The sequence below is a fragment of the Chiloscyllium punctatum genome, chromosome 33 (assembly GCF_047496795.1).
Source record: "Chiloscyllium punctatum isolate Juve2018m chromosome 33, sChiPun1.3, whole genome shotgun sequence".
Taxonomy (NCBI): Eukaryota; Metazoa; Chordata; class Chondrichthyes; order Orectolobiformes; family Hemiscylliidae; genus Chiloscyllium; species Chiloscyllium punctatum.
The window spans coordinates 36,892,012-36,905,592 of NC_092771.1; the positions used below are offsets into that span (position 1 = coordinate 36,892,012).

Here is a 13,581-nt window from a genome sequence, read left to right on the forward strand (position 1 = left end):
AAATAGTCAGTTTATGTGTAGAAGAAAGTGTGGGGCGAGGATAAAAGGAGTAAAGGACAGGTGGGGATAGAGTGAGAAGAACAGATGGATAAAGGATAACCATCTGGCTGGGGGAGAGTGACTAGCTGTTAATGGAGACTGTTAGTGGCTAACCATAGTTGGTGTGTAATGGCAGGCTGTGAGAACAAGGCCTGGTGTGTGGGGTGGGGGCTACGACATGAGGTTGTTAACCTATGGTTAGCTACCAGCTGTCTCCATTGTAAGCTGTTCCCCACCTATATGACTCCACGATTGCAGCTGCCGTGGACACAAACCTTTGGAATATCCTCCCTAACTCCCTCTCTCCGTCTTAAAGATGTATCTAAAAATCGTTCTCTTTAATCAACGTTTCCATCATTCGTGAAGCATTTTAGGAGATTTGTCAATGTGAAAGGCTCCATATGATGCAGGTAGTTGTTGTTATTGTCTGACATCAGGAGAAGCAGGGCTGAGTCCTCTCTCTCTCTTATACCTGATGAACAGCAGCAAAAGCAGGAAGCACTGAGCATGCTCCAGCCCACAATGGGCCTCGGATTATTGATGTCAGCGCAGGACCAATCAGAGTGGGGGAACGGGGGCTAGAGGTGCTAGTTGGTCCTTCAACGAATCAGAGTGAATGAGGGGCGGGACAATACTCAACCACGTGATAAACGTCACGGACAGCGCACGATTGTTATGACCAAGGCATTGGAAATGTGTGAAGGTGAAGGGCAGGGGAAAAGAAAGACATATTGACCAGGAAGAGAAGGAAACTTTCATGGTATGGGATGAGAGGTTTTACAGAACCTAGTGCACATTGGATTTTGAAATTTGTGTTTTACAAATTCTGCACCATTTTCCCTCCCTCTAATGCAATTTTGCACTCCCTGAAATATCAATTGTGTTTCTCCCTCCACAGATACCAGTGACCAGTGCCAAAGCGCCATTGCCAATGGAGAAGGTGATGTTTGACTTCATTGTACAGCTGCAATTTGTGTGGTGAAGGTGCTCCCACAATGTGGTTGGGTAAGAGCTGTTATAGATTATTCACTCAACGACAGTGAAGAGTTGACATTGTGTGCAAATCAACAGCAGTTTTTTTTATCATGTTTATAATTCCACAGAAATACTATTGGGAACTTCTGACATAAGGCCACAGCTGGGGATATTAGGTCAGGTGATCAAACGAATTGCCAAATAAGCAGGTTTTCAGGAAGACCTGAAAGGAGGAAAGCAGGTCTGAGGGGGTTAGGGTGGGAATTCCAGACTGTGTTGCCTTGGCAACAGTAGAAACAGCCAGACAGGTGAAGCAATGAATAAACTCATCGTTGGGAGTCTGAAAGAAAATGAGTTGTCGGGGTCTCACAGATTGTGTGATGCAGGGAGACAGGGATGTTCACAGCCAGGAATTACATCGAGGGTGAGAATTTTAAATTGTTGCTTGTTAATAGGAGCCTTTTGATGGATCAACAAGTTTTGGTACAAGTGAGCACTTGGGCAGTAGGGTTTTAGATACTCTTGGGATTACATGTAAGTTGAATGTGGGAGGCTGGCCAGGAGTGTGTTTGGATAATGAAGTCTGGAGATAACACAGGGATGGACGAGTATTTCAGTAAATGAGCTGAGACTAGGGTGGAGTTGGGTGATGTCACTGATGTAGGAATAGTGCTTTTGGAGTTGGGCTGCTCCTCCTCTTCATCACTCCCCCTCCCCAATTCACAGATATTGTTCCTTGTTCTACCTGTGTGTTTTTTCTGGTTATGTCCTTCTCTCCCATTCTGCTACAAACTAATATTTGACCCCACCGTTGTTGGGAAAACCTGCTCCATCCCGACACTCCCTTTCCTTTCTGAATTCCTTGTATTTGGTGTCCCTTGAGGATCTCTCCTTGGTCCCTCCTGTTTCTCACCTACATACTGCCAGGAGGTGACATCGTCCAAAAGCACCGTGTTAGGTTTCACATGTACAATGACACTGCCCAGCTCTACCTCCCCATCATCCCTCTCCATTACTCAGTTATCAAACTGCTAATCACGCTCCCACTACGCAATTGGCTGCAATTTCCTGCAATGGAACATTGCAATGGTTAAACCCATTGCCGTCAGTTGCTATTACACATACCTTTCCCTTACTGCTAAGCTCCTCCCTCTCCCCGGGAACTGTGAGGCAGAACAAAACTCGTCACAATATTGCTCTCATATCTGACCCCAAGGTGACCTTCTGATCAGACATCTACACAATCACAAACACCAGGAATTCCCATCTCTTAAATGTTGCTTGTCTCCACCTCACCCCAGCTCCATTGCTACTGAAACCCCTGACCCATATCGGTGTTGCCTTAAACTTGACGAATCCAAAACAGAACCCGTGATTCTGTGACTGACCCAGAATCTGGTTCCAGACTCCCTCATGATGGGAATCCTGTCAGTATTTACCCTGTCAAAATCCTTAAGTATCCTGCATGTTACAATGAGATCCTCTCTCATTCTTCCCAAATCCAGTGAGTAGAGTCCCAACCTCTTCAGTCTTTTCTTAAAAAAATAATCCCTGCAAACCAGGGATCATCCCAGTCAATCTTCTGTGAAATGCCTCTGAAATGATGTATTTCCTTAAATGAAGGGACCAAAACTTCTGTCATTACTCCAGATGTGGTCTCACTCGCACTTTGTAAAGTTACTCTCAGGTATATACTTCAAACAACTCCCTTTAAACTTGCATAGATGTTGTTGGAAATGATCAGCAGGTCATGCAACATCTGTGAAGAAAAATCAGTTAAAGTTTCTGGTCTGGTCACCCTTCCTCAGATACGTTAACTCTAATTTCTTTTCACAGATGCTGCTAGACCTGCTGAGCTTTTCCAGAAACTTCCCAATAACAGCCAGCATACCGCACACCACCTTCACTGACCTGTCTACCTTCAACCACACATTCAAGAAACTATCAACCTACACTGTATGGTCTGTTTGTCTGTCAACACTTCCCAGGAACTTGTCATTCAGAGGTTGAGTCCTATTCTGGTAATATCTTTCTGTAATCAGGGAGACCACAATTGAATGCAGTATTCAAAAACTGGCCTCCCCAATGCCCTACTCAGCCACAACGTGCCCTCCTAATCCCTATACTCAGTGACAGAATCCCTACAGTGTGGAAGCAGGCCTTTCGGCCCATGAGACCATCCCAACCATCGGAACAGCATTCCACCCTAACTCTGTAACCTACCATTACCCAAAGCTAATCCAGCTAACCTGCATGTCTTTGGATTTGTGGGAGGAAATGAAGAGCACCCAGAGGAAGCCCACGCAGACACAGAGGGAGAATGTGCAACCACCACACAGACAGTGGAATCGAATCGAATCGAATCAGCACATTCCATTCAATGTTAGTGTCCCAAATGCCATGTTCAGCACCTGATCTCCCTGAAACTCCACTTTCCAAGAACTATACAGTTGTTCTGAACCCGTCAGAGGGAATTAAGGTGAGGAGGAGAAAACAGGAACAGGGTTGAGTTTTAGATCTATAAAATAACTCTCCATCTTTCCCCTCTGTTCCCCCTGCTCTCTGCTTTCTTCCCCCCCCCCCGCTCTGTCTGCTTTCTTCCCCCCCGTCTCCCCCCCACTCTGTCCGTTCCCCCCTCTGTCGGCCTGTCCCCCTGCCCCCTCTTCTTCCCCCCCCACTTTTGTTGGTCGCCTCCCCTCCCCCTGGTCTGTTCCCCCTTTCTGTCAGCCGCCCACGCCCCCCCCCGCCTCGTTCCCACTGTCTGTTTCCCTCTTCTCTAATCCCATTTTCTGTCCTAACCCGTCTCTGTGCCACTCCTCTCTGTCCCCCCCTCTCTTTCCTCAGCCATTTCGGTCCCACCCACCCCTTGTCTGCCTGCCCTCCTTCCCAGTCCCCTACTTCTGTACTCTCCCACTGCAGGGCAAATATCTTGTCTATTTACCCTATCCATGCCCAGCCTGATTGTAAAAATCTCTTTCAGGTCACCATTCAGCCTCTGACACTCCAGGGAAAACAGTCTATCCAACCCTGGCAACATGCTATAATTCTTTTCTGATCTCTTTTAAAGTTTAAACCATCCATCTGATAGGAAGGAGAAAAGAATTCTATGGAATATTGATTCGGCAACTTTTGCAATGTCCTGTACAGCCGCAATATGTCCTCCCAACCCCTATACCCAATGCTCTGACCAATAAAGACAAGCAGACCAACTGTGGCCTTCACTATCCTATTTACTTGCTACTCTACTGTCAAGGAAACATGAACCTGCACTCCAAGGTCTCTGTTTAGCAGCACTCCCCAGGAACTTACTATTAACTGTATAGGTCCTGCTAAAGTTTGCTTTTCCAAAATGCTGCAGCTTGCATTTTTCTAAACTGAACTCCTTTGCTCATTCACCCATCTGATCCAGATCCCCTTGTACTCTGAGGTAATCTTTTTCACTGTTTACTACACCTCCCATTTTGGTGTCATCTGCAAACTTACTTACAATACCTCTTATGTTCACATCCAAATCATGGATATAAATGGCGAAAAGTAGTGGATCCAGCACCGATCCTTGTGAGACTCCACTGGTCACAGGCCTCCAGCCTGAAAAGCACCCTCTGCCTTCTACCTTCGAGCCAGTTTTGTACTCCATGCGATCTAACCTTGCTGACCAGTCTCCCATGAGGAACCTTGTCAAACACGTTATTGAAGTCCATGTAGATCATGTCCATGCACTGACCTCAGCAATCCTCTAGTACTACTTCAAAAAAACTGAGTCAAATTCATGAGATACGATTTCCCAATCACAAAGCTGTTATTAGTATCCAGGATTTAACTCTGTACATTGGGGTCTGCGTTGCCCAGTTATAGGTGTTAATATTCTGGATGAAGTTCAAGTACGCCAGCATTTTGTTAGTGACTCTGTATTGAGTCTTTTTAATGTCACCAACACAGGTGAGTTCCTTTTGAAAGGCAGTCCCTGTATCCCTTGCCCACCAGGAAATAGTGTAAGTGTCCTTACCTCTGGACTAGGAGGATCAGGCTCAGAGTTGAGTAACAGCATCTTTGAAGAGGCTGATTAGTAAACCTGCCCAAGCCACCAGGCCATACAGTCTCCCAGCTGTCCCTGCCTGAGCCTCCAAACAGAACTTTCCTGTAGTTTCTCTCCTGTCAGACTCTCCCATTGCTCAGTTTGTCCAGGATCCCCTCCTGCTGCTGCACTGATCCTGTCCCTCACTGACCTGTCCATCCCCCCAGTGTCCTCCACATTCATTCACTGTTCACAATCCCATTGAGCCAGTCCTCCAGCCACGCCCCCTCCACTCTATAGAGACGGCTCAGTGGTTAGCACTGCTGCCTCACAGCACCAGGTACCCGGGTTCGATTCTGGCCACAGGCGACTGTCTGTGTGGAGTTTGTGCATTCTCCCCGTGTCTGAGGGGGTTTCCTCCCACAATCCAATGATGTGCAGGGCAGGTGAATTGGCCATTCTAAATTGCCAGTAGTATTAGTTACATGAGTTAGGGGGAATGGGTCTGTGTAAGTTACTGTTTGGAGGGTCAGTATGGACTTGTTTGGCCGAAGGACCTGTTTTCATACTGTCGGGATTCTGATATATTGGGCAGCAGCTGCTGCCCATCACCCAGACTCCTGTATGATCGGGAGCACGTGCTGTAGGAGGGGAGACAAGTGACAAGGGGCAGTGCTGACCAATTGTGGGAGTATGTGCCAGGGAAGGAGGCTGTGGGTGTGAGGAATTAATCTATCATTAGCAGCTTCATCCCTCTGGGAGCAGGACACAGGGAAATGGCCCTTTTCTTGCTCCACTGACATGTGATCAGACTATCAGTGATGCAGCGTTTTGCAGAAAGTTATCAGAACTCTTTTGTGAAGATTCAGGGTTGTTTTGGAAAGGGACAAGGATGGGCCTGCAATTAGAAATCTAATTTGTCTCATTTTAGTCAGATGGGTCTTGGCCAGAGTGTGCAGGAAGCAGTGTATGCAGGATGGTTCTCATCAGGAGCTAGGAAACTGAATTCGAAGAGAGAGTGTGTGAGAACTGGGTGTGAAGGAAAGGAGTGGGGGGATTGGTTTGGATTTCAGTTCACAGAAGAGAGAAATTGAGACTGAGGTTGAAAGCTTTGGGGGAACAAGGAAACTACAGTTTAATACTACAATTGTCTTATGAATTTCCATCCTGTATTAACAGTGGTAACTTATGTGCTCTGTTGCATGGTACTGAAAGGGTGGATTTGCGGATGAGAGATGCAAATTGAACTTCATGTTCAGATCTGATGGTTACTTGATCCGAGCCGATCTGAATATCATTGGCCTTTTCATCTGGAAGGAAAGGTGTGCATTCTGTCCGTGGGCGAATATTTCAAATCTCAATGTGACTGCAAAAGTACTGAGACACAGCCAAGTCCATGTCTGCATAGTGAGTGTGGATAGAGATTTCATTTCTTTTTGAAAGTCTGAAAAATCATGGCACATTTCCTAGGAACAATTAAGCCACTTTGCTTTGTAGAAGGAAAAGTCTTTAATTAACCATGCAACCAGAAAGACACAAGGATACCTGCACCATGGGAAACAGTATGAAAACGGGATTGTTGTAAAGGAGTTCATTCTCGATCATGGATTGTAATCCATTGGCATTGTCCCGTCGGTTCCAGCCCCGCGGGGAAACACTGGGAATATGAGGAATGTAATGTAGGTTTCAGTTATTAAACTGTAAAAAGTGCAGAACAATTTACAAGGATGTTGCCAGGGCTCAGGGGCCTGAGTTATCGGGAGAGGTTGGACAAGTGAGGATTTTATGTTTAGAGCAGAGGAAACTGAGGGGGTTCTTTTCTAGAAGTGTATAAGACCATGAGAGGCATGGATAAGGTAAATGCACTCAGTCTTTTTCCCAGGAACTCAAGGATTGGACGGCTTGATTGGATCAGTTTAAGGTTAGAGGGGAAAGAATAAAAGGGAAGCTGAGGGGCAACTGTTTTACACAGAGGTTGGTATGTATATGGAATGAGCTGCCAGTGGAAGTGGTTCAGGCAGGAACACTCAACAGGGAAAAGACATTTGGACAAATACATGGATAGGAAAGGGTCAGAAGCAGATGGGCCAAGTGCAGGGAAATGGGGTTAGCGTGGATGGACATTCTGGTCGGCATGGGACAGTTTGGGCCAAATGGCCTGTCTCTGCTGTAGGATTCTATAGCTCTAAGTGCATTTGCTATTTCTCCCACTAACTCTGTTGGTATCCTGGGATGTATTCCATTAGGGCAAGGAGACTTGTCTACCTTTAGCTCCATTAGCTTGCCCAGCTCTAACTTTTTCATGATAATGGTTATTTCTTGGTCCTCACCTTCCTCAGTCTCCTTATCAATTACTGGCATGTTCTTCGTATCCTCCACTTTGAAGACTGACTGCTGTGTACTCATATTCCTGAACTCTGCTGGATAGGAATAACCTGGCACAGAACTCTGAGAGGTCTTCTTTGAGTCTTTATTGATGAAACATGGCAGTTACCTGGATAGTGTACATGCAAAACACCTCCAGGCAGCATCAGGTAACTCCCCACCTGTCTGATGTACAGCTCCCATTCTTATACCTTTGTGGTTTGGGACTTTGAATAGAGACTGTCTCTCAGTATTCTCTCCGTGGCAACAGCAGTTAGAAAGTCTAGTTCAGTTCAGCACTTTGTGGTTAAACCACACACCCCTCCCCCACGGCCCCGTGGCTCCCTCATGTATCTGACAGATGTTTCAGTGGGGCTGTCTATCAGGATTCTGATATGGAGGAGCCGGGGTTGAGGTGGGGTGGACAAAGTAATAAATCACACAACAGGTTATAATCCAACAGGTTTATTTGGAAGTACATGCTTTTGGGGTGTGCTGTGATATTTAACTTGATCAGGATTATCTCTATGGTAACGGTTAAGTGCTTCAACAATTAGAGGTCATATGTTCCCCACACAATAGGTTCCCCTCTCGTAGTGTAAACTGCTATTCTGGCCCTGGGGATAGCTACTCATCACTTTTCTACCCCAATCCCATCTAGCTTTCTGATGATCTTAAAAGTCTTTCTAATCTCCTACTTTCTCCTTGGTCTTTGTCAATTCGTATGCCTTCTATTTCAGTTTGATAAACTCCCTTATTTCCTGAGCCACCCACGACAGATTATTCCTTTTTCCTACAGTCCTTCCTTTTCCCTGATATATACTTTTGCTGAGCACTTCAAAAAATTGCTTTGGTATTCCCCCAGTGTGCGTCAACTTTCCCACCATAAAGTCTTTGATTCTAGTCTACATTAACCAACTTCTGCCTCATCCTATTGTAGTCTCCTTTGTTTAAGCACAGGATCTTGGGATTGGATTTAATCTTCCTGCTTTCCATCTGTGTTCTAAGTTCAACCAGACTGATCAGAAGTCTTTTATTAGATTACGAGGTGAGACGATGTTTCCTGGGTGTTTTGGTTTTCTTTGTCAGTGACCTTGGCTTTGTAATAAAGTACTGGATAGATATTCACAACAGAGTACCCAGGACGCTGTGAATGTATGACGCAATCTAAAACCATAAATCACTGTCTCCCCTCAGTTTAAAATTCCAAAATCATTATCTCCTACATGCTTCCTCACTATCTAAGCTTGGAATGCTAATCCACCTGACTATCCAACATTTTCCGAAAATCTCCTTTGGTGAATGTGGTGAGTTTTGGATTTAGCTTTCCAGTTATTACCATAAGAAGATAAGCACTGGGCACAGGAGAGGCAATGCAGTCCTTCGAACCAGCTCCACCATTTAATACGGTGATGATTGAGCTCAGCTCGGTCTCAGCTGGATTTTCCCACCTGCTCTCTCTCACCCTTCAACCCATTGCAAATTCAACATCTGTATCTCTTCATTAAATTGGCTCATTGTCCTGGCCTCCACCACATTTTTAATAGGGAATTCCACAGATTAACAACACATTGAGACAAGTACATTCTTCCACATGAGAATAGAATAGAGTCCCTACAGTGCAGAAACAAGGTATTCATCCATCGAGTCCACACCAACCTGTGATGAACATCCCATTCAGACCCACTCGTTCCCTGTAACATTGCATTTGCCATGGCTAATTGTCTAACCGGCACGTGCATGGACACTAACCTGCACATCTTTGCACTGTGTGAGGAAACTGGAGAACTGCACAAAACCATGCAAACATGGGGAGAGTGTGTAAACTCCACACAGTCGCCTAAGGTCCCTGACGCTGTGAGTACAGAATGTGGGTGAGTTTTGGAGCATGTGCTTTGGGGTAACTTGTGAAAAGTATTTCACACTGTGATTGTCTGGAGGAGGAACATATTTGCTTGTAGTATTGATCTGTTGGAGGGTCAAAGTGTCACCACAACCACATGGGACCAAGTTCCATTCCCAACTTGTCATAACACTGGAATCGACCAATGAGAAACAAAGAAGGATCTGACCCATTCTCCCAGACTGAAGGTTCCTCTTCTGTCCAGGATCTGCCATCTCCCTGTCTGTTTCTTTTTGTTTCATTCTGCTGTTACATTATTGACTTGCAGCAACTGAAGGGAAAGGAAGTGAACCCAGAAAGGGTGCAGAGTCTAACCAGGGACGGGAAGTGGTGGCATAGAACTGTTTATCAACAACTCCATGAGAATGTGGAGGGTGTACATTTCGGGGTAGTAGAGTCAGAATGGTGGGAGAGAGTAAGTGGGCTGGAGGGTTACAGCTTTGGGGGAAGAAAGGGGAAAAAGATATTCCAGAGAAACTAGAATTGTCTGTTCTGAATTTCTAATCTTACATATTCCTTTATACAGGGTGCTAGATGGTGAAGATTTGCAGACTGAAATCTCAAAATCACATGCAGATCATGATTAAGTTACCCAGTGTTTGAAGAACCAAAGTTAGAGAATGACTCGGCCAAAATCCTGCAACACTCTCCTCACGGCATTGTCTGTCTATTTGCGCCAAATGGACTGTGAATGGTACAAGACAGCAGCTCACTCCCATCTTCTCAAGGGTAACGAGAGATGGGGAATAAATGCTGGCTGAGTCAGTGATGCCCGTATCCTGGAAACGGTTTCTATCTCGAGTTGCTGAAACCCAATTGATGTTACTGCAGGATGATGAGGGAGGCTGAGTGCATCCTCCAGGAGGGAGCACCATCACATTACCCCTGCCTACACCCACACATTAATACAACAACGTCAATGGAACAAAAGGCAGTGAAGCCCAAGGAGGACTTAGATATAGTTCTTCGAGGGAAAGTCATGAAAGGGAATTGGAACGCAGCAGGAACAGGAGATTGAACTGCTTGGTTAGCTGTTTCCTCTTGAATGGTGGAGCAGGATTGAAAGGCCGAATGGCCTCCTGCTGCTATCTCCCAGGTATGTGTATAGTCACGGAGCCTGGGTAGGAAGGAGTGGGCAGGGCAGGGATTCTCCAGGAGATTGCACTTCCACATCAGTTTTCAGTGAGGGATGGTTTGATGGATTTTATTTAACATCTGTCTTGAACCCAAGGTTTGTGAATTTGGTTTTAAAATATTGTAGCTATTTATTCCACAATAAATAAAACTAAAAGAAAAGAAAGGAAACTATCTGAATATAACAGTTTTTAAAAATATTAAACGCTTTAAAACAACATCCTGTCTATTCCCGGACACCATCACTTTCCAGTTACTCAAGCTCCAGGGAAATATTCCCTCCCTGTCTGAACCTGTTGGTTTGATTTAACTGCTTTCCAGTTCTCCTTCTTTTGAACTGTGAAGTGTTCTTTTTCCCCCCATTTCTCCTACCCAGACATGTTATCACACACAGCTGAGCAACCTTCCCACGTTCATCATTATGCCATTTTGGGTTTTGTTAATATATAATCACCAGCAGTAAACCACCCGTGTAACCAATTGAATATTTACAAACAAAGCCCATTACGGGCAAAGCAAACCATTACAAATGACAGATTGGGAAGGGACCAAATCAAAGTAGAGTTAGGGGTGAGGGGGCAGCAGTGGAGATAACGCACTGTATCCTCTGTGATGCCCACCTCTAACTAAAGGCATCGAGAACATTGATACAAACCACATGCACCTGGAGGGGGCCCACACTATCCTGGGGAGAATGTGGGAACTCCACACAGGCTGTTGACCAAGGCTGGACTCCAACCTTGTACCTGGTACTGTGAAGCAGCCGTGCTGCAGTCACAATTTAAATCAAAACAGATCATCACTGCTCATTGTCACATTGCTGTTTGTGGAGACTTACTGCCCAGAGAGACATTCTGAGATTCAGAAAGAGGTAACATAATTCAGTCAAATCCAGCTGAGTTAATATGATTGACAACAACATCAATACTCCCAACAGTGTCGTCAGACCTCGTACCTATTCCATCATTTACGATTTTTAACCCATGGGAAGTTTGTTACCAGCTTCGATGACAGCCATAATGCTCTGACCACTTTGACATGTCGGATTCACATGTCGGCTGGACCAGGTCAAAATTAACAGTTTCTCAGATCCAGTTACATGAAGAATTGATTTCTAGCCTATTAACTTATTTCTGAAATGATAATGAATAATTTTTGTAGTTGAATTAAAAGTGTAAGACCAAAATGTGTTTTATTCTGATTGAGCACATCCTCCCATTTTCTAAGTTGTTATTGACAGTCTCATTCCCCTCGCCCCAGAACCTGTTCCAGAGAGTTACAGAAAAGGCAGAATGGTCAGCTGCAGGTGGTCACCTGACCGGTCACTGGACCCAAAGGTGCACTGTCCATAGATGCTGCCAGATCTGCTGATATGTTTTCCAGCAATTTCTGTTTTTGTTCCTGATTTCCCAGCATTTGCAGGTGTTTCATTTTTGAATATTAGTCTTGTCTGTTGCAGAGGAGTTTATTGATGAGTTTGGAGAGTTTTGAACATTGCAACTTAGGCCACTAATGAGCCATGATCTATTGAATGGCAGAGTAGAGTTGAGGTTGAATGGCTTCCTCCTGTTCCAATGAAAGTTATACATCTGCAGCTTGTGGTAACATTTCCCCTCACTGCTCACTTCACCTCCATGTCTAACACACTGTTACTGACTGTTACTCCTGTGTTTGAACTAAACCTGATCATGTTCAGTGGTTCCCTCTACTGCCACCCGGATTTAACTCTCATCATGGAATGCTGTCTCGTGTTACTGCGGGAATGCCCACAAGGACTAATCCTGGAGTCTGTATCCCCTGGGATCCACAAATCCCATTTATTTCCTTCTTCCTATTTTATTCTAGCATTGAACTCTCTGTTTCAATCCATTCTCCTGTCATACTCTTCAACATGCCCATATGGGTGGACTAGAGGCAGCTGACACCTGAGATTGTGGGGGGAGGCAGATTCAATCAGGGATTTGGGAAAACACTCAGACATTGACCTGTCCATCTGTTTGTTGACTCAGACAGATAGGCAGAAAGAAAGATGCACATTTAGACTGCACATTTAGACAGCACCTTTGATTACCTGGGGCAATGAAACATGCTTCCAACCCAATTATTTCAACCTCAAATCTCTGAAAACACAGACACAAAGCTTCCTACTTGAACCAGGTTGTCTCTCAGCCTCCTCTTTTCTTAAGAAAAGACTTTTAAGCTGTTAAGCCTTTCCTGGTGATTATAACTTCTGTGTTTCTGTCAGATTTGTGACTGAACCTTTATTTTCCTCTTCCTTGTGAATGATGCTAGTCGCAGAAACTGTTCCTGACTTGTGAGGGGTTTCGATTGGCGTATTTATATTTACACATTCATTCCCACCCTCACATACAGTGTGAAATTGATGTAAAACAGAAGGAAAGGATTGAGTGAGCACCCACAGAAACACAAAAGGCAGCATGTGTACCTGAGTTGAATGAACCTGGACTTAGGAAAATATGACAACAATCACAACTCGATAGAATTACAGAATCCCTTAGGCACACAAAGATACTATTTGGTCCATCGAGTCTGCAATGACCTGCTGTCCCACCCTACCTCCATAACCCACATTTAGCATGGCTAACCCAACCCACCTAACCTACACACTACAGGCCATGTTAGCACGGCCAATCCATCAAACCTGCACATCTGTGGGAGGGTCACATATTATATCTAAGTGCTCAGGATTGTGGATGAAGGCTCAAAATACTTGACTCTGATGCAAATCCTCTTTTTTTTCAAAATAAAATCTGATGGAAACTGCAGCCAGAAAGATTTCCAATTATCTCTTGAAGAAGAGAATTCAAAACTCATGCCACTGATCCAGGGGGCACAGTGAAGTCACAGAGGTCTGGGAACCATCAGAAATGTAATAAGTTGTGAGCAAGGTGAGAGTGAGACGAGGACAAAAAGACAGTCTGTCACACGGGGGAAGGCAGGAGAGATTAAATTGCAGAAATGGTAGTCCCTCAAGGCCATGGGGAATGGAGTTAGGGCTGGGAAACAAGGTGAGCAGCTGTCTAAGAAATACATTGAAAAAACAGATTATAACAACATAGAGGGCAGAGTACGTAGTCTGAAATTGTTGCTCTCATTGGTGAGTGCAGAATGCTGTAAAGCGTGGGTCATT

The 13,581-nt window shown here is 44.9% G+C and overlaps 1 long non-coding RNA gene across 1 annotated transcript in view; it reads left to right on the forward strand.

Annotated features, from left to right (window-relative positions):
* LOC140458600 (uncharacterized) overlaps window positions 1-10,548 on the forward strand; it is a 34,054-nt gene extending 23,506 nt beyond the window's left edge. Inside the window, exons 6-7 of the long non-coding RNA XR_011953599.1 lie at window positions 938-1,044; window positions 9,823-10,548. This is a non-coding gene — a long non-coding RNA (uncharacterized lncRNA). The remainder of the gene's footprint in view (window positions 1-937; window positions 1,045-9,822) is intronic.
* Window positions 10,549-13,581: the final 3,033 nt, after the last annotated feature.